Below are 22,442 nucleotides of genomic sequence, written 5' to 3'. Positions count from 1 at the left end.
CAAGAAAACAATGTGTAATATTTCTTCCTCTAAATTTACAGCGAATACAATCACTTTTTGAACCACACAATTTAAGGTTCTGTAGTTTAGGCCAAAAAAAAAAAAATATTCGGTCTCTGGTCAGACCAAAGTTCCGGAATTGACGCGGCCACGCGGCTTTTTTTTTTATTTGCTTTTTTTTTTTCCTTCAAGCTTGGATTGCACAGACAAGGTGGGTACTATTTTGCTTTTTTGGTGTACATTGGTGTCCTCCATAATTTGCCTTGGTGCTTACGATCATTTGCCTTGGTGTAATTTCCCATTCCTTGGTGCTCTTTGGTAAAAAAAGTTGAGGTGCGGAAATAGATGGCGCTGTTGGAGCTACCGCGGAACATTTTGAAAAAAAAAAAAAATTGACCGCATGATTAAAATCGACGCGCGCGCTGACCAGACCGACTTATCTTTTTTTTGGCCTTATCTAATTTTAGTAGCGGACATCGATCAAGTCACAAACGACTTTTTTAATAAGACCAATTTCTCAACTAAGCTAGGTTGCCACCGTATGAGTGTGTTTTATACCGCAAGTTGCAAAAATCTGGATTCTCAGTGTAAAAACAACTTTTCCAATTTTATTAATAAATGGAATACCTTAAAGTTGGTGTTTATGTGCTTTTTCGATGTGGCACCTTGCAAAATAGATTTTCAGATTGAATTGATTAATTATGAGTTTCCCAATGAGACATCGCACGAACAAATATATAGGCCTACGACAAGCAATCAATTAGTTAATTTCAACTTTTTGAATTAATTAAGAGCGAATGCTCCTAATTCGTTCTGAATAGTGTGCGCAATTTTTGACCTGGAGCACGCCATAAAAAAGCAAATTTATTTGTTGCAGGGCATTATTTTCAGGGAAAAGAAAATCGAAATTTGGGAAAAAAACACGCATACACCAACTTTAATTAAATTGCTGTAATATTACCAGTAACAGACATCAAAGACATTCACACAACTACTAAATAATGATGTGCCATTCTACATGTAGATCCATATAATTAAAAGCATGGTAAATATTAAGATTAAAAATGTAAAGTTTTTTTCATTGTACAATTTATCACAAGCTGAACATTATGAACCAGGCACATGTCAAACAAATTCTGAATTTCTTTTAATTAGGCTAAAGAATAAACCAATAAAAAAAACAGTCCTTATTGCAAAACATTCCACAATTTCCTTACTTTTGAGACATTCTTGTCAAGTAATGTTTGTGCAGGTCGTTAACAAGTACAGAAAATAATATTATAGGTTCAAGTTTTGTTCCATAAGGACCTGAAGTGCATACCCTTTTAATACAAAATGAAGAGTCAGGGAATTATCAGTGTAAATATTTGGATACAGAGTGTATTCTTGTTAAGACTGACAAGTCTGAAAAAGTTAGGTCTGTAATCAGGCCTCTTGCCAAAATTTAAACAATTGTTTCCTTTTTGTAAAATTTTTGCAATGTGTAGTTATCTTCTTTAAGTTTATAACACAAATTCAGAATTTTTGACATGTGCCTGGAACAACTGTTATATATAATTTATTTTCCATTTCAATTTTCATGTACGTTTCTTTAAAGTTTAAAGCTGCATTCCCTGTGCTATTTTCAAGTTTCATCTTGAAAAATGGATTTGAATTCTAATATTGCTATTTTTTTTTGCAAAACAAGAGTTATTCGCTTTGAATAAAACATGTGAAAAGAAAAGCGGCCTAAATTTTGAAGTAACTGCGTCTCAACAATAAATTTGTTCTTGTACGGTATAGGCTGGTTCCCACTTCACAATCGTAAATAATAATGTACGGACCGGGAGTTAGTCTGCTCAGAAAGTGGATCTGTTTGTGCCCAGTTGAGTTTTGGGGTTGGATATAAAACATAAAAGTTGAACATTTACGAGAAAAAAAAATTAATTCGCTGAAGAGCACGGGGAATGCAACTTTGATTGTTTTGATCTTTCGTTAAGGTTGTGCAAATCCAAGGCAATGACATCCAAAGTGTCACCTCACAAAACTCAAAATAGCAAAGTTGGAAAATAATATTTCATTCACTTCTAACATTCTGTCAAATGTATAAAGTCTTTTAATTTGGACTTTGATGATGCATGCACATCTAGCATGATGGATAGGGAGCTGTCATTGCCATGGATTTGCTTTTGTCTAACACAGGCCACTCCAGTCCAGCCAAGTCCCTTCAGCAGTCTTCAAGATGAGCCTGATGAATCGTCCACCAGTAACCAGCGTCTCTAGTCATGTGATCAGTCAGCTGACAGGGGGAAAACAAATAGTCATCAAAGTGTACTCAAAATGAATTTACTGTGTATCAAAAATATAAATACGTTGAATGGCTGGTTTTAATATTTGTTTAATTTCATGATATCTTTGCAGTTGCCCCTGGTGAACTATCACAGAAGTTTTGCCACAAACAATTAAAACCAGACATCTGTTTTGTTTTGTAATGTAAATACCTTCTCATAAGAGCCTGACATTTTGGCCTTTGAAGATGCATGCACATCTTGCATGATGGATAGGGAGCTGTCATTGCCATGGATTTGCTTTTGTCTATCACAGGCCACTCCATTCCAGCCAAGTCCCTTCAGCAGTCTTCAAGATGAGCCTGATGAATCGTCCATCAGTAACCAGCGTCTCTAGTCATGTGATCAGTCACCTGACAGGGGAAAAAAACAAATAGTTATCAAAGTGTACTCAACACAAAATAATTGTACATCACAGAAACAATACGCTGAACGGCTGGTTTAAACATTTGTTTGATGTCTGGGGTTTTTTTTAAAACTGCTTTAGCACAATGCAATAAATTCTCTAAATTCTGCAGCGATTTGATCTGGCTTTTGTTCATGATAATGCCAGGCAGTGTACAAAAATGTTCAAGATATTTTTAACAGAGTTTGTTGCATTTTGTTTTATCTAAGATTTGTGAGGGTAATTTATTCTGAAAATCACAATTCCTGGTGTTTTTTTATAGTACACATACAATTATAGATTTCCAGCAGCTATCGTTGAGTAATAGAAATTGTAAATAAAATGTATTACACATACAGTTGGGAAATCAATTCTGATTGGCTGATAAGATTAAAGTTTTTCGGCCAGAAGTTACAAGGCAGAAACAAATGATAAAACCAGCCGTTAATGCCAACAAAAAAAAGTCACCGGTTTCTGGTATGGAGCATGCCCAAAAAGTGGTGCAGCGACGCGGTTTTTTTTTTTTTACCTGTTTTTTCTTCTTCGATTGTCGGTTGATGACTGCAATGGTGCCCGACTAAGCTTAGTGCAAATATATGGGAGTCCAGAGAGGCCACATAAAGCTTATACTCGATCGTAATCCCATCTAAAAACACGCTAAAATTGTGCAGCAGCAGGATTCCAGTCAATCACTTTGGCGGTTTTGAGACATCATCTTTCATTGAAAACAAAAACCTTTTTCATTTGCCGACACGCATGGCTGCGGCGACGCGCGCGCATACCAGAAACTGGAGACTTTTTGGGGGGGGGGGGGCCTAATAATCAAACTAACAGTACACACATAGCTCACTCTGTTTCACTGGTAAGAATATAATTTATAAGCATATACTACTTTGCAGTTCACAGAAACTTTGTATTTTTGTTCCCTAAAATTGGGAAAACGTTGCCACACATTTGGCACAGGTAAATGTAAGACCTAATCCCCCCCCCCCCCGCCCCCCTCAATTATCTAAGAAAGATAACATATGCCAACCACATGAGCAGTACTCATGATTACAATTACAGAAAAACCAGTGTGGAATTATATTTTCCAAGCAGATTTTAAAATATGTAAACAATTCAATATTTCCAGTTATTCAAGACGTATATTCTGCCCAGGTTGTTGTGTATGTGCCAGGCAGTTCAGGACTGTATCAAAATGCTACTTCAAATTTCCTTAAATATAGGTTTTCCCGGCGAATTTCCGAATTTTTCCAATCAGTTTCATTATCAGCCATTCAATTTCCTGTGAGTTTTGCACATGTGGTCAAATTGGGGTTTCTTTTTCGTTTTGGGTTCGTTCAATTTCATTTTTAGGCAGCCAAGATTTTGCTCTGAATGTTCGTTTTCATTTTCGGGCATCCTATTTCATTTTAGTGCATTCGAGACTTAACTTGTAGCAGTCTTAAATTAAGTCTTTGAAACCTTTTGACGGTTGACGCATTCAAATAAGCGAACATCCGTGCGCTTGTAAAGTATAACCATGCTTTTCGTTTCTTATTCGTTTATGGGCAATCGCTTTCTTCGTTTGGTCATTTAAATTTGTAAAAAATTGTAATCGATACATTTCCTATTTTTCTCCGAGGTTCATTTTCTTCCAAAACTTGATAACTGTAAAACTTACAATGTTACAAATTAACTGATAGGCCCTATGAGGGAAACAAGATTTAATTACAAATTAATTAATTGAAGTGACTAAGATAATTTGTTTGTCACTGTTTATCTTTTCTACTTGTTTAAACGTATGAGCAAGGGGCATCTTAACGTTGACGATTTCTTGACGTGCAAGACATTGGAACACCTATGTTTGGCAATGGATGTACCATCGGGAACATTTCTCTTGAGTTATTTCTTAAAGGTTTTCTTGCGCATGTCTGACCGAACACTTACTGTATAAACAGGGCCCATGCAAAGTAAGTTTGCAATGCAAAACTTGAAAATTCAACTTTGTGTCACATTTAACCTTATTTAATGCACATTTCATTTTTCATTTTTGAAGGATGTTTTTGGTGCCTTCTCCGTTTTTATGCTAATGCAAAGTTTCATATTCATTAGAATACCTGCGATGGCATTCCGGGCTTGATTAATGTCACATGGCTATTTAAGCACGAAAAAGTTGTTAGAATTTTGGATATTTTGCTGTTATAAATTTCTTTCATATGGTGATTCTTTGATGTGTCAGTATGCATGGCAGTAAGCCAGTGAGCAACCCTTTCCCACAAATGTTTTCAATTAGCAAATTTAGGTGAATAATTTGAAAGAAAACCCCCAAAACTGAACAGTTCCTTCCTGAAATGACATGACAGTAACAGGGCGTTCATACGTAGTCTGGAAAAGCATAGAAACTTGAAGTGTTTAACCTTGAAAAGATTGTTTTGACCATTCCGCCTCGTTTAAGGGTTAAAGAAGTGCACTTTTGAGATAAGATTAACCCAAAAATGTTGTCAAATGTGTAGTTTTCTTACATTTCACAGTGGTAAAGAGTTCCACGAAAAAGGATTCCTGAGAAAAACTCATGATTTACGCTAAGGAATACGGACACGTATGAAGTCTTAAAAGATGTTTGACAAAATGTGAAATATGTTTGCCCATTAATGAAAACGAATGCCCGATCAACCCTTTACTGCTGGTTTAGACGAAATAGAATGAACAACGCAATACTTTTAATATGAATGCATCTTTGATAGGGACGAGTGAAGCTAAAAGGCGATTAGTTTGCTCGGACAGTGAAATTGAATGATTCTTTTTGATTGTCGAATGCTGATCTGCGTGTTCTTTCAATTTCAATCTAAATCGAATGAGCCAGGCGTTAAATTGAATGAAAACTTGGTGAAATTGGCCGGCAAAACCTATACTAAAATCTTTTACTTTTTTTTTTTACTTTCATTACTTATTCACATTCTTTTCCAAAAAAGGTGTTGCAGTTGCCCCTGGTGAACTATCCGTTTTTTTGCCCCTAAAAAATCCAGACATCTGTTTTGTTTAGTAATGTAAATACCTTCTCATAAGAGCCTGACATTTTGGACTTTGAAGATGCCAAGTCCCTTCAGCAGTCTTCAAGATGAGCCTGATGAATCGTCCACCAGTAACCAGCGTCTCTAGTCATGTGATCAGTCACCTGACAGGGGAAAAAACAAATAGTCATCAAAGTGTCCTCAACATGAATTAATTGTACATCATAAAAAAAACAATATGTTGAACGGCTGGTTTTAACATCTGTTTTACATCATGAAATTTATGTTTGTTTTTGGGTTGTCTTTTGTTTTTCAAAACTGTTTGAGCAATAAAATGTCTAAATTCTGCAGACATTTGATCTGAAGTTTCGTCATGATAATGTCAGGCAGATCTTCACAAAAATCTCCAAGATGTAACAGACTGACCATTTTTTGCTTAGATTTGTGAGTGTAATTTATTCTGAAAATCACAATTCCTGGTTTGCTATAGTACAAAAAAAATTATAGATTTCCTGCAGCGAAGGTGCAGTAATAGATATGGAAATGCATTAAAAATGGGAATTCAATTCTGATTGGCTGATGAGACAAATGTTTTTCAGCCAGAACTTGATTACACGGCAGAAACATAATGGTAAAACCAGCCATTTTAAAGATGTAATTGAAATTTAATCAACCTAATAGTACACACACACATAGCTAACTCTGGTTCACTGGTAAGCATTCCTTTATGCACATCTGGGCAATTCCACACTAAAGTGGACAAGTTTGAAAAGTGGAAATTTAAGAAAGTACAAGCATCACAACAAAAAATGTACTGTGAAATTAAAGGGGACAACAAGATCTTTCATTTGAGTGGTGTTCCAATTAGAAATGAGATGGGATGTAGGTTAGTGTGATTTTTGGTTAAAAAAACCCCCTGTATGTGTGTGTGCTAAAATCATGGATTTTTGGTAGTCACTTTTCGCACCTTGTTTTAACATGCAAAATGCGAGAGATACCGTACTGTGAGTTTTTGTCTTGAAGGCTGAGAGAGAAAGGTTAATATTTTATGAGAAAATAGTTTTGTGCTTGAGTTCATCAAATTCAGATTTTATGCCGTGTTAGAAACCATGAAGAGGAAGAACACGTAATGTGAGTGACGTAATGTGAGTGACGTAATGTGAGTGACGTAATGTGAGTGATGGTTCCTCCCTGTAACCTAATGTCCCTTGCATGTAAAGTGCACACTGATTTGATTCAATTTTTTTATATCTAGCAATGGGTTGGATAAAAGAAAATGTGTTGCAGAGTACAGTTTGAGGAGACTTCAACAGCAAAATTGCAAGAAATTCACCACGTCTTTTTTTTTTTGGTATGGTGAGTGATGACCAACAGAAAGAGAATGAATGGGTTGAATGTTTCTTTCCATTTTGGGTCCCCCTTATTGTATACCCAAAGGTTGTTGTATGGCTGCATGGTTTGATTCAGCTTGATCAAATACTTCTTTTTTAAGCAGTGAGAGGTCAAAGTAGCCTTTAATTATGGCATATAACGTGAGTGACACTGTGACAGTAGAATTGCCAATTTAGGCCTACTACTTTGAAGTTTAAAGTTGTCTTTTTGTTTTCTAAAATTTGAAAGAAGAAAATGTTTCCACACAGCAAGATGTACATTAATTACGTTGCCCTTCAAGTATAGACCAAGGACAATGCCAACCACTGAACAGAACTGTTTGGTTAAAATTACAGATATCAGTGTGAAACTTTAATTTCAAATCAGATAAATATGTATACCATAAATATGTCCATTTATCTAAGACCAGTTCATTATTCTGCCCAGGTTGATGTGTTCGTGCCAGGCAGGGGTCTCAGGAATATAGCTTTGGCTAGGATAGAGGCGGGGGAAGGGTGGGGATATTTGGGGGCAGAAAAAATATTGGGAGTTTGAAGTGTGACAATAAGATGTTTTTGTAACAAGGGAGGCACAAATGAAAATAGTAACAGTAGAGGACAGAAAGCTATGTATGTACATGTATGTATGCATGTTTTTAATAACAATCCAGGATTGAAGAGATTGTATAGGGTCAAGTAGGAGGCAATATTCCAAGTGCTTATACTCTAAACCATGGCATTGTCCTGACCAAGACATACATGTACTGACCATACTTTAACCAACCAAACTGATAGATTAAACACTCCTTTTTGCAAATCATAGTAGGAAAGACGAGAAACACACATGTGTACAGACAGACTGCGCGTCATGCGATCCCTAGATGTACATGTTTTAGCATGTATATTAGAGGCAAATTTCAGGGACTTCATCATCCCCAACAGTGTGCATCCTATGTTCAGGATTTAGCAATGAAGCCAAGTGGATTGATCAGTCGCAGACTGACTGCTGTAACTCATATAATCAAATTCTTTGTAATTTACTTGAAATACTGTACATGTAATAAAACTGAGTTCATCAAGGCTGCATCAAAATGTTACTTCAGTGAAATTTGCTAAAAAGTAAACTAAAAAAAATAAGTTTTGTTGCTTATTCACAAGACAAGGTCTTGTATTTGTCCCTGGTGAAGTATCACAGAATGAACAATTTCGCCTCTAAATATCCAGACATCATTTTTGTTTGGGTATTGTAAAGACTGTCTCAAAAACTTAGCACAAGGCCCCCCCAAAAAAGGCTTCGGTTTCTGGTATGCGAGTGCGTCCCATAGCCATGCGCATCGACAAAATTAAAAAGGTTTTTTTTTTAATGTAAGATGATGTCTCAAAACTGCCAAACTCACTGGTTTGACTGGAATCCTGCTGCTGCACAATTTTAACATGTTTTTAGATGGGGTTACAATCAAGTATAAGCTTTATGTGGCCTCTCTGGGCTCCCATATATTTTGCACTAAATTTAGTTGGGCACCATTTGCAGTCATCAGCCGACATTTGAAGGGAAAAAAGGGCAAAAAAACCCCCCAAAACGCGTAGCCGCACCACTTTCGGGGCAAGCTCCATACCAAAAACCGAAGACTTTTTTTGGGGCCTAAACCCTGACATTTTCAATGCTTAAAAATACTACAATTACATTTACTAACAAGAAATATCAAAGAAACCCCCTTTAAAGTCTCATACGTATTTAAAAACGTTTTTAAAAGAGCAGTTTTTCACTTTACAAATTAAATTTATTGTATTCAAATTAATTTACGGCAGAGTTAGTTACAGAAATGTTTTAATCTTTCTACATAATATCTACAGACTTACTGCACTTTTGCAAACAGTGGGAACTTTAACCTCCTAAACATATGTTGATACTTATGTGCAAGCCTTCTTGTATAAATAAACTGTGTAGGCAAAGAGAAGTTAAGGCAAGATGTAGCTGTGATTATGCAGGAAATGGTTGACTTAACTTCTATTTGCTACTTGATCTCCAACCTTTTTGCTTCTTCCAAACTTCTTTTAAACATTTCGCTATACTGACCCACACCAAGCCTACTGGACTCCCACACAGCAGCATGGGGTTACGCCATCTCTGTTACCTAGGCAATAGTTACCTAAGCAACACCCTGAAGTGGGGCTATTCCGAGGATCAGGCGCCTCCTACCATAACAACAACTACAATAACCAAGAACCATCTTCCTCCAGCATGAATCATGAGGAACACAACAGGTACATGTATTACGCAACAAAAAAAGATCAAATGACACTCAGTAACAGCCTCAGCAAGTTTTTCAAAAGGAGTACCGAAGTGTACCTAAGTGTGCCGCGTATTCTGTTCCACGCGCACAGCTGAAGTGGGTGACGGCATCAGCGCGCAAACCAGAGTGGACTAGAACAACGACAGCTGACGTCACACTTTGGTACTCTATTGTAAATTCTGTCATTAGGAATGGACTCCTGACTTTGGATTCAACCTCCTCCATTAAAGCCATCAGTTTGTGACATTCATCTCTCATCTGCAAATCAGTTATAAGTTTCAGATGCCAAACATTATCTACCATATATGACTCAAATCAGCAATCGCCTCTCTAGACAAGTGATAAACTCTAATCCAACAATATATGGCGTCAACCTTCACATCGATGACATAGGTTGCATTCCCCATTGCCAGTAGGATGTTCCTAACTTCAATCATCAGCATGCGTTCAGTGTTTTTCCAGTGTATACGTTACACAATCAGTTGCCATTCTTGTCAAATGATAGCCACAAAACTGTGATCAGTGATGTTTTAATACTGATGAGGTCATATCTCCATACATGTTTGTGATGAATATTAAATCAACTTCTCCATCAACTTCTCAATAAATTTCTCAATCAAGATTCCTCCAGCCATGAAATGACACTGCATATGATTGACTCTCTAAACATAAATATCAATCATCAGTTACGTTTTAAGCAGTGTTCCTCAGCTTTTTGGTAATTAAGTGATGAACCATCTTTGTAGGAAGTTGAGAGAAATTTGTGGATAGTGACAACGTGCAGTGACCAACTCCAGAAGAGAAACATGGTTCTGAGACGAACAGGAGATAATTCAGCATTTTTGCTCTGCATATTCTGACTGTCAACACCTGCTTCGCACTGATCTGCAATTCTACAACCAAAAATTGACTTCATTTGGTTGAACTCATGCGATCAATAGCAAGCCAAAAATGTCACCACCACAGCTTGCATTCTATTTATCAGTACCATTTGATTAACCTATTACAGCTGATCAACATTTTTATCAATTAACTTTTAAGAATAACAAATCCAAACAAGCAGTAATCACACTTCAAAAGTGTGTGTAGACTTTCTTTATCCATGACAAAATCCTTTCTCCAGTGACCACTGTGTAGTATCAACAACTATCAATGAATGGTCACAAATAATGACAAACTTTCTCAATATCAACTTTAATTAATAAGTAACACTTAAAAAAATAACACTTTTCCATCAATGACTATAACCTTATTCTCATAGGTAATAATTTGCCAGTTACAAGCACGTTGAACATAATCACCCTTCTCAAAAGTGACTAAGTTTGGTAATCAGAAACCAACTTTCATTGACTATTTGTGATGCGATCAAGCTAAGTGAGTCGTTGTCGACCCTGGTCAATTTTTTTTTTTTTACATTTTTTAAAAGAGCACAATCTCAGCATTACTGATGTGAAAACCGCATGCGGATACCATCTTTAGTTCAAAAATTATGGAAGTCGGAACACCAAGAGATGTGATGAAGTGATGTGATAAAGTGGTCCTATTTTGGCCGAATCTCTGAATGAAAGTTCCCGACAAACAACGGCTCATTTAGCTTGACTGCATCACATTTGATGAGTTTGTTTCCAACATGTGATATCCATTTTAAGAAAGGTGAAAAGTTCCACTTTCAAAGGATGTACATCATGTATACAGGTACTATACATAGTATATCAGCAGTTTCTTAACTATATTTTCACTTTATTGTATTCTTAAACTGTGTATAACTATAAACAGCTGTCATAACTGACTTTGAGCAGCCATGAGAGGGCAGGATTCTAAATGGGAACAAAATGGCAGTTATCGCATTTTGGAAACAATCTCTTCACAAATTAAAAGATATATCATCCAAACCCCCCCCCCCCCCACCTCCTCAAAAAAAAGTTTCAATTAATAAATTTTAGTTTGTCTATAAAGTAATTAACTCCACCTATCATTTGGGATTCCCATTATTTTGAAATTTACTGATTCAATAAAATTACAATTCTTAGTTGGATTTCGATTCGTCTTAAAAAGTACCACAAAATGGGAGTAATTTAAGATTTACAGTAAATTACAGAATGCTTTAGAATGTCATTCACTAACAATCCAGTAAGATATTTCGTTATAATTTGATGATGTAGTTTTTTGAGTTTGCAAGTGTTGTATTTTCCCTTTAAAAATTCTACAAGTACATTTACTAACAAAAAATATTTAAAAAAAACCCTTTAGAGTCTCATACGCATTTAAACACTTTTTTTAAAGAGCAGTTTTTCACTTTACAAATTAAATTTTTTGTATTCAAATTAATTTATGACAGAGTTAGTGACAGAAACTTTTTAATCTTTCTGCATAATATCTACAGACTTACTGCACTTTTGCTTCAAATTTAAATTGAAAATCTTCAAACAGTGGGAACTTTAACCTCCTATACATATGTTGATACTTATGTGCAAGCCTTCTTGTATAAATAAACTTTGTAGGCAAAGAGAAGTTAAGGCAAGATGTAGCTGTGATTATGCAGGTTGGCTGACTTAAGTTCTATTTGCTACTTGATCTCCAACCTTTTTGCATCTTACAAACTTCTTTTAAACATTTCGCTATACTGACCCACACCAAGCCTACTGGGCTCCCACACAGCAGCATGGGGTTACGCCATCTCCGTTACCTAGGCAATAGTTACCTAGGCAACACCCTGAAGTGGGGCTATTCCGAGGATCAGGCGCCTCCTACCATGACAACTAGAACCAAGAACCATCTTCCTCTAGCATGAATCATGAGGAATACAACAAGTATCATGCAACACAAAAAGATCAAATGACACTCGGTAACAGTCTCAGAAGGTGTTTCAATTCAACAGAAAAGGAGTAATTAAATATAGCACCAAATTGCGGCGCGTATTCTATTCTATGCACACAGCTTAAGTGTGTGAAGACATCCGAGTGCGAACCAGAGTGAACCAGAACAATGACAGCTGACGTCACACTTTGGTACTCTATTGTAAATTCTGTCATTAGGAATGGACTCCTGACTTTGGATTCAACCTCCTCCATTAAAGCCATCAGTCTGTAACATTCATCATTCATTTGAAATCAGTTACAGGTTTCAGATGCCAAACATTATCTACCATAGATGACTCAAATCAGCAATCGCCTCTCTAGACAAGTGATAATTCTAATCCAACAATATATGGTGTCAACCTTCACATCGATGACATAGGTTGCATTCACCATTGTCAGTAGGATGTTCCTAACGTCAGTGTGTTTCCAGCAATTAAGTTAGACAATCAGTTGCCATTCTTGTCAAATATTTGCAACACGATTCTCATCCGTAATGTTTCAATACAGATCAAGACATTTCTCCATACGTGTTTGCGATGAATGATCAACCTCTCAATCAATTTGGCTGACCAGATTCCTCCAGCAATTAAACGACACTGCAAATGAAGTGACTGACTTTCTGAACAAAGATATCGACAGTTTATGTTTCAAGCAGCGTTTTTAGACTTCTTAGTAAGTGATGAGCCATATCTTTGTAGGAAGTTGAGAGAAATTTGCAGATATGTGAAGCGACCAAAAGAGAAACATGGTTCTGGGAACACAGAACCGGAGATAAAACTCAGCATTTTTTGGTCAGCATAGCCTGACTGTCATCAGCTTCTTCTCACTGATCTGCAATTCTTCATTCAAAAACTGACTTCACTCTGTTTAACTCAAGCCGTCAATAAAAAGCCAAAAATGTCACAACACATGACAAACTTGCTGCACTGACTTTGATCAGTAAGTCTCAAAACAGCCTTCATTCTATTTATCAGTAATCATGTGATTGAGTTGATCAACCTTTTCATCATGAACTTTTAAGAATGAAAAATCCTTGCATGCAGTAATCACATTTCAAGTCTGTGATTAGACTTTCTTTATCCATGACAAAATCCTTTTTTTTCAGTGACCACTACTTAAAGGGGCACTAGGTCCTGGAATCCCTGAAAATTTCATGTTTTGGATTGTTTACTTATCCTATTTCAAACATGTGGTTGAAAGGAAACCAACCTAATGTCTTACCGTTCCCGAGAAAAGAGGAAAAATCCCCGGTTGTTTACATCGTACGAATACATGTATGTTTTTCGTGTCGTTCTCATACAGTGTACGATATACACGTTGTGTGTCTCGGGAACGGCGGTGACCAATCACCAATGCAAAAAATGTGGTTTCTTCAACGTCCGCAAAAGGCGAACACTTTACGAATGAAATCACAACTACATGTAGCATCCAAACAGCTCGAATTTATGGGGTCGCAAAAGTGGACCCCGAAAGTCGTTCTTGCTCGCATAATACAGGAATAACACAGAAAGCCCAGTTATTAAAGGATAGTTGTGTGGATGTTTTATATCCTAGTTTTAAATGTTCTTTCTGATTAACATAATCTTGTTCAAAGCACGTTTTGTAACCCAATTGGGCTGTTCCAGGACCTACATGTAGTGTCCCTTTAACATCAGCAATTATTGGCCCCAAATAATGACAATCTTTCTCAACATAAATTTCAATTAAGTAACACTTCAAAAAGCTATCAACACTATGCATCAATCACTAACCCTACTGTCATTGAGGATCACACTTTGCCAGTTGCAAGCCTTCATTTATACTTGAACACAAAATTAATTGACAGATTAGAGACTTTGTCATCAACTTGCATTATCAGTATTTGTTTTAATAAACTTTTTTCCCCAAATGGATCACCCTTTGCAAGTGTGACTAAGTTTGGAAATCAGAAACCAAATTTCATTGACCATTTGAAGATTTCCAAAATGTGATGTATACATTAAAAAAAGAGGAAAAGTTACAAGTTAATGAAAGGTAATAGACTATACACAGCTGTTTCTGAACTACATTTTGCACTTGATAACAGCTGTCGTAACTGAGGTTGCAGAGTTAATGTAATTTCCCACTTTTTGTATCTCTGCAGCTCATACATCCAATGTTTCATTGGGGAAAACAAATTTGTTTTCCACATTACTTAACATTGGGGTAACCCTTTGTGAAAGTTTTGTAAGATTGGGTTGCGTTTTTCACATTTTGTTTGCAATTTTTAGATCAGGCTTTTACAGCTACATATGCCACCAAATTGTGCAAATTTGTGTGGGTAGAGTTTGTACATGGGTAAAGAATAAATGCTGACGTTTTAGAAATAGCTATGGGGATTCCCAGTATTGTGAAGTTTATCAAATAAAATTACAAATAAAACAAACATGATACAGAAATGGAAGTATTTTAATTGGTAAAACCTGCAGTCTGTCAGTCAAGATCTTTTAAACATATGATTTTTATTTTACATTTTCAGACATAAACTAAAAGCAATAAAGATCCCATCAAATGTCATTATTTGTTAAAATAATATGAGTCACCATTCAATCTCACCAAGATCTGCTTTGCATGTTCAAAGCAAAACTTAGAGTCAAATTGGACGTGAATCAAATCTGACCTTCCTTATAACCAATCTGTGTGAAGGCTTGACTACAATGTACAACACTGCATGTTTTCAGTCCTCACATAAACCATAACTGATGTCTGGACTTTTATAGTGTTTAAAACATTATTCAAGGGTTTATACTCCTTCAAAATTATTAAACTAACATGAACAGATTTTTATTAATGAATAGAGAAAAGTGGCTGCAAAGTGCTTACTGACTGGATTCACTTGAAATATACCAATGAAGAAATGTAGTGAGTGTGAGGTTTTGAGCCTGAGGTTTTGAGCCTGAGGTTTTGAGCCTGAGGTCTTGAGCCTGAGGTCTTGAGCCTGAGGTCTTGAGCCTGAGGTTTTGACCCTGGCAGAATTTTTCTTCAGAATCCTGCCAGGGTCAAAACCTCATGAGGCCCTCAAACGTTTTCTGAATGAATAAAGGTTATAAAAAAAGTTTGTCTGGAGTTTAGATTCATGGATCTCCATCCGGGAATGAACACAGCAAACTTAATGTTCCACCGAATTTGATGAATGATTTTAACCAAATTATCTAAATTGACAAGTATCACTAATAGGCCTTATCACTAAACTAATACATTTTGATGCTTGTCCATTATAAAGAGTTTCAAATCAGAATCAATAACTGGCATAACTTCAAAGCTTTGATTAATCCACATTATTTTGATCACTTCATTTGAAATCAAGCACACATCAGACAGAAACTATCAAGACACATGTTGGATAAATTCAAGATGCCTTTAACTTTGCAAACCACAAGGACTGATATGTTTTTCTGAATTGCCAGTCAACCTGAGCATAATATGTTCCCATCTATGTTCAAAGTTCAAAGCAAAATACATTAACATATGTGGGTTTTTTTTTTTTTTGGGGGGGGGTTGGGTAGGTGGGTGTGGAATATATATATGTACATGTAGGATGAGAAAAGGAAGTTGATAGTATAGTTTTACAAGGTATACATGTAGAACTTGACTTCAATTTAGGCCAAATGTGGCAGGCAAAAGTGGGGGTGACTGGAGCATTCAAAATCCTGAGGGGTGTGTGTGTGTGGGGGGGGTGTTAAGTTGGCTTTCAGTGTTCAATGTAACACACAAACCAAATTTATTAAGCCTCAAGCAACAATCTGAGTTATGAGTCATGTCATGTGATTATAACTTGATAAGGAAAGAAAAGATTTTCCCCAGAAAAAAAGGGCAATATTTCTGGTATGAGTAGATAATCAACACTGGCCGAACATAAAGAAGGGGGCTGGTCAGCCACCGCGACATCCTTGGGGGTAAAGGTGAAGGTAAAAGGGTTGAAGAGTATGAAGCTGCATGAGGCTATAGATTGATGAAACGTTCTAAAACAGGAAAGAAAAGAGGCCGGGTGTGGAAAATGCACTGAATTATGACATGGTTTATTTGTACCAGTCAATTTCATACACATTTTTTTCATTTAACAAGTTCAAGGCATGAAATGTTTTTTTTGGGGGGAGGGGGGGGGGGGTGGAGGAGGCTGGGATGACAGAAAGGATGAGAAAGGAAATTGGAAATTACAGGAAATACAAAGCCCGAGCTTGGCTTAGGCCAAAGATTTCCGGAGAAAATGTAATCCAATTTGGCAATAGAGTTCAAACGAAGCAAAAGAAAGATAGATGAATATGTATAGAATGTTTTATTTTAGCTGAATTATCTGGGCTGAATTACTTGCCTCAGATAGGAAGTTCTCTATTCTAAGTGCATTGCTGCCTACGATGAAATATTTCATTGAATAAATGGTGGAATATTGGAATGCATTCAGGTAAATGTCTCGCGGGAGACATTATAGAGAGAGGAAGGAAGAGCAGAGCTATTCAATGCTTGGCTTCAATAAGGGAAACAAGATTGGCATAAAAAAGTGCACAAGAAATTATGCATTTTGAATGAATGAAATAAAATGAGCCAGGCAAAGCTAGCTACATTGTAGCTTGGATGTGGGTATGTCAGCCATGAAAGGAGCTAGTGCAATAGGGAAAGCCGATTATTGTTCAACTTCCAGAGTAATGTAAAGGTATGTTGAGGAAGGAAAAGAAATGACAAAGGATGTTTGAAATTAGTGACCCTCATCAGAAGAGGGTTCGTGAGAAGAGCTGAGAAGTTCTTAGTGGAAAATACACAGCATCATAAAGATAGAGAAGAGCAGAAGAGATGCTGATGAGAGGTTGAAAAGTCTGACAAGGATGAAAATGAGAGGGATGAAGGGCCTAGGAGGAGGGTGTCCAAAGAGAAGGGGGGTGACTCTCAGGAACGGCTGACTTGAGTGACTATACCCAAGCAGGTTTAAATGTACAACTGACGGTAGTTTTAATGTCAGGCACAGGGTTCAAACCAAGCAAAAGAAAGATAGATAAATGTGTGTAGTGTTTTTCATTAAAGCTTGAGTAAGAGCTGCATGAAGCTGGGCTGAAGTTGCCTCAGAAGTGAGAGAAAAAGTTCTCAGTATGTTTAATTCAAATATTTAAAAGGGCAATGAATAAGGCTGGTTTGAATATCAGAGCGCAGGGAAAAAATATAGAAAAAATAAAGTATGCCATTTAAAATAAGAATAAAGCTGTTGAAAGCTTGGCTAAAGAGGGAACCAAGTTAAAAGAAATGGTAGGCAACAAGTGCCCAAGAAAGACATGAGAGAAACAGTTCTCAGTGCATTTAGTGCAATCAAGGACAAACAATTATATGAATAACTTGTTTGAATATTAGAATGCAATCCAGCATTATGTTTTGGGGAAGAAATATTGAAAAAACGAAGGAAGTCAATCCATTTAGAGCAATAATAATGATATTAAAGGCTTGGTTACAGAGGTAACCAAGTTACAAGAAATGACAGTCAACAAGTGTACAGGAAAGATGAATTTTTAAAGCTACAGTCCATCATTTGTAATTTGTGCATTTTGTTCGTTTGAAGCAACAATAGCGCTCAAAATCTAGAGAAGGATACTGAGCAACTAACCTGATGAAGTTTCAGTTAAGCTTCAGCTGTACATTCCGAGAAAAACAGCATTCTAAGATCTCAATTTCAAATCAAAAGTTACTGAATCATGTTTTGAATTGTTTTGAATTGCAGCTATACGCGACGTCGCGCACTGATCCGACGAATTATAACAACCGCGCGCGCGTGTGCGTCGTTCCAATACTTGTGCGCGCTGCACAAAACAAACTACTAATTTAAATTTTCCTACGGTGCTTCTTAAGAATCACCGTTGGAAATGCCTTCTTTCGTTGATTACTTCAACATGACAGCTTCCCAGAAAGAATAATTTCACAGGGAGTTTAGTTCCCTTACTATCTTTCAACCAAGTTTGTTTTTCAACAATAATTACGCCAGTTACTTTTCGGATGGCTGCAAATGATGGACTCTAGCTTTAAACAGCATTTTGAAACAACTTCAATAAAAGCTACATTGTAGCTTGGATAGGGGATACATAACAAGTGCCATAGAAAAATGCTGAATATTGTTCAACTTTCACAGTAATGTATGTTGAGGAAAGGAAAGGAAAAGAAAAGACAAAGGATGTATGAGAATAGTGAGCCTCATCAGAAGAGGGATTGTGAGAAGCGCTGAAATTCTTAGTGGAAAATACAAAGTATCATAAAGATATAGAAGAGCAGAAGGGATGCTGATGAGAGGTTGAAAAGTCTAACAAGGATGAAAATGATCAAAGAGGATGTTCAAAGGGAGGGGGGGGGGATTGACTCTCAGGAACAGCTGACTTGAGTGACTACCCAAGCAGCTCACATTAACATGACTGCCACAATGTGACCCACCATTAACATTCACAAAAATAGTTATGTGCACAAGACCGACAAATTACGCGATCGCCCCTACTAACGGCCCGAGTTGAAGGGACTTTGCAATCAACGGAATGCTCCATGTACTTGGTTGACCAAGTCTGTGGATGCAGCAATGAAGTCTTATGGCTGTACATCACATATTGAGGTAATCACTTTTGTCATTGTTTTATGTTGATTCCAAAGTCTTTAACCCTAACCCACCTCACTCCTCCAAAATCCTCCTGGCGGTTTTGGAGGATTCTAGAGGATTGAGGATGAATGGTGATTGAATCAAATGAGGATTCTGGAGGATTGAGGATGAATGGTGATTGAAGCACATGAGGATTTTGGAGGATTGAGGATGAATGGTGAATGAAGCACAAGAGGATTTTGGAGGATTGAGGATGAATGCATTTTGAGGCAGGACTGTCTGATGATTTTGAAGGATTTGGCGTTGGTTATCCTTCATTTAAACATGAGTGCAAAGTTTTGGGATGAGGAGGATTTTGGAGGATTGAGGATGCATGCATTTTGAGGCAGGACTGTCTGACAATTTTGAAAAATTTAGGCGGAGTTGAAAAATTTTGGAGGATTTTGGAGGATTGAGGATGGTTGTAAGCAACAAGGGCCTAGGGGGTTAGGGTTAAAGCTTTCAATCCACATTTTTGTGATCCACGCGAACAAAGTCCCTTTGTGTCTAGAGAAGAGCTATAAGATCTTTAATTAAGACCAACCTTTGACTTTAAGAAAACCACACCATTTGGCTGTTCTCCTGTACATGTTTTCTTTTGTGAGAGTTCCCCCGGCCTGATTGAGACACCCTTCGATTCAGACAAGTTCAGCAAAAAGTTTGAAGAGGTAAAATCGGCAGAGAATTTCTGGAACAGTTACATTTGATAAAGGTCAATGGGTTGGGCTTATTATGATGCCAGATATATGCCAGTGAAAGAACTGTATATGTGTACATGTAGATGAACCAGATTTGTAAACTCATGCAGAGAAAATATCAGAAGAGAATTGTTTAGACAAAGGTGCAGCAACAAAAGGTAGTGGGGTTTGGCTCAGCTTTTTGGTGTTGTATGGCCTTGACGGTAAGATGAAGGAAAGACAGTCAGGTAACTTGGAAGACATAGCTTCAACACAAACTTAAATTAAGTTGAGAAAGAAAGAAAGACTAGAAACAATGGAAAGGTAATCAAGTTTGAGTAACTTATAGTTTTGAGTGAAAAATGTCACAGCTACATGCAGCTTTGCAAAGGTTGTGTTAACCATCAAAGGAAGGCAGGAAGAACTGAGCTCATGTGAGAAATATTGCAGGAAATCAACTTATTTTATCTTCAATTAGGGGTCTCTCCAATGAAAAATATTTGGAAAGATTTGACAAGTGATAAATCACTTAAAAGGGAAAAACAGGTGTAACTCGTAAGCCATGTTATGGCAAATCCTGAACCATATTGGCACAATTCACAAACATATATACATATCTGATCCTCCTGGCGGTTTTGGAGGATTGATGAGGATTGAGGATGAATGGTGTTTGAGAAACATAAGGATTTTTGAGGATTGAGGATGAATGGTGTTGAAGCACAAGAGGATTTTTGGAGGATTAAGGATGAATGGTTTTTGAGAAACATAAGGATTTTTGAGGATTGAGGATGAATGGTGTTGAAGCACATGAGGATTTTGGAGGATTGAGGATGAATGGTGTTTGAGAAACATATGAGGATTTTGAGGATTGGGGTTGAATGGTGTTGAAGCACATCAGAATTTTGGAGGATTGAGGATGAATGGTGTTTGAGACACATGAGGATTTTGGAGGATTGAGGATGAATGGTGTTTGAGACACATGAGGATTTTGGAGGATTGAGGATGAATGGTGTTTGAGAAACATGAGGATTTTGGAGGATTGAGGATGAATGGTGTTTGAGAAGAGGATTTTGGAGGATTGAGGATGAATGGTGTTTAAAGAGGAGGAGGATTTTGGAGGATTGAGGATGAATGCATTTTGAGAGACGCGCAGAACTGTCTGACGATTTTGAAGGATTGAGGCGCTGGGTATCCTTCATTTGAATGTAAGTGCAAAATTTTGGAGGATTGAGGAGGATTGAAAATGGTTCCTAGCAAAAAGGGCCTAGGGGTGAGGGTTCAATTGTTCACCACACTTACTTCCCCCCCCCCCCCCAAGAGTATCAAGGTTTCATAAACAAGAACAAATTCCACTCCATTATATGTCAAATGATCAATGTGGAATTTCATAGCAAAAAAAAAAAAAACCCAACAAAAACCCAATCCCGGACAAGTTTCCTATTTCCAATAACAAATTCTTTCTCCACCAACTACAGGGATTGAAATGTGTTGTCAAATATTTGAAGTTTCACTTTTTGCCAACAATTTAACAAATGTTAACTTGCCCCCAATAGTGTTCAAATTGATAATACAAACGTTGCAAATTGTTTACCACTTCAACCAACCACAAGACAAGTTTTCCGTGATTTAAAAAAAAGCATTGAGCATATATTTCACTTTCAAAATGAAAAAGATTTCAGGTCCACATTTACATTGTGCTCAAGTAATAAAACCAATTTAATCACAATCTTCTATTACCACCAAAGAGCAATTATGTGTGTACTATTAGAGACATTTTATCAAAATAAATGGTCTTATTTTAAATAATTTGCAATGGTCTTGTAAAAATTCAACACCAAGTTATCCTTGTTCCATCTTCCCAATGAAACTTTAATCTTGGCCTGCTCCATCAAATTACAGCTGCACCATAAGTTGACTGCAACAACAGAGCAATTCATAATTTAAGGGTGTATAGCTTTTTATCTTCTTGCAAATATTTAATGAGCAATCCTTTCCAATTTAAGCAATTAATGTGTTTTAACAGCATTTCTGTTCCTCTTCAGTGTTTTATTGACTGATTTGGGAATATGTGTAATAATATGACAGTGGTAAATTTCAGTGAAATTACCAATCCTAGCATTTTCTTCCAGAAATCAGTTCTGCATTATCTTCTAATCAGAAATGCTTATGAGACCTGTTTTCATGAAAATAAATTTTTAGAGAAAACCTTGTTTTGTGCCAAAGCTTTTCTTCACTATGACAATTTGAGGTTCCTGGGTGCACATTGTGATGAGTTTTGATGGAGCAGGTTGCATGCTTAGTTTGACTCACCCTTAAGGTCATCCCAGTCACCATGGTGATGGTCATCCAGCCTGCCTTGCCTAGTCTAGGCACTGGTCTGGTCCAATCCAGCCTCAACACAGTTTGCAAAGGTCAATTTTGTCTGCGGAAAACAAGATGTTTAGACTGATACCAATTAGTTATGTTCATCCATTTTTGATTACTATCGATGTCAAAGAGAGATTCATAAAGTTTTCAAAATACCTGGAAGGCCTATGTGAGCATTTTTTGCATACTTCAAGCCATAAAGCGATAAAAAAAAAACTAGCCAAAATTGAAAACAATTCAAAATTTAATCCAACAGTTAAACTTTTGATTTAAAACAGGTAACATTTCCAATATTTTGATAAAAGGGGAAATCAATTCTTGGAACTTAGTATACTCTTGTAATGTACGATGATGTGTTTTCTCATTTTTCTATTTTCAATATTGCATTTCATAAAAGAGGTTTTTAATTTTTTACAGGATTCTGGATTGTGCGTACATGTACAGCCCATCCACTAGCTACGGGCCCGGTTCCTATAAGGGAACAAAATCCACCTTTAAATTATTTGACTTACAAAACTAGTTGGCGACATTAATAACATGCAGATATGTCATAGA

At 36.8% G+C, this 22,442-nt stretch overlaps 1 long non-coding RNA gene across 2 annotated transcripts; it reads right to left on the bottom strand.

Moving 5' to 3' along the window:
• Positions 1-441: 441 nt before the first annotated feature.
• On the bottom strand, positions 442-21,938 carry LOC119728526. 2 transcript variants are annotated; one of them, XR_005271075.1, is made up of 3 exons: positions 21,831-21,938; positions 2,481-2,680; positions 442-2,278 (listed from the first exon to the last, which is right to left on the bottom strand). It is a non-coding gene; the product is annotated as an uncharacterized LOC119728526 (long non-coding RNA). The 2 variants fall into 2 exon arrangements; XR_005271074.1 differs by lacking the exon at positions 21,831-21,938 and adding an exon at positions 5,750-5,789.
• Positions 21,939-22,442: the final 504 nt, after the last annotated feature.

The sequence above is a fragment of the Patiria miniata genome, unplaced genomic scaffold (genome assembly GCF_015706575.1).
Source record: "Patiria miniata isolate m_02_andy unplaced genomic scaffold, ASM1570657v1 HiC_scaffold_20, whole genome shotgun sequence".
In the NCBI taxonomy this organism is placed as follows: domain Eukaryota; kingdom Metazoa; phylum Echinodermata; class Asteroidea; order Valvatida; family Asterinidae; genus Patiria; species Patiria miniata.
The sequence above is the reverse complement of the archived record's forward strand: the minus strand, read 5'-3'. Positions and strand labels throughout refer to the sequence as shown.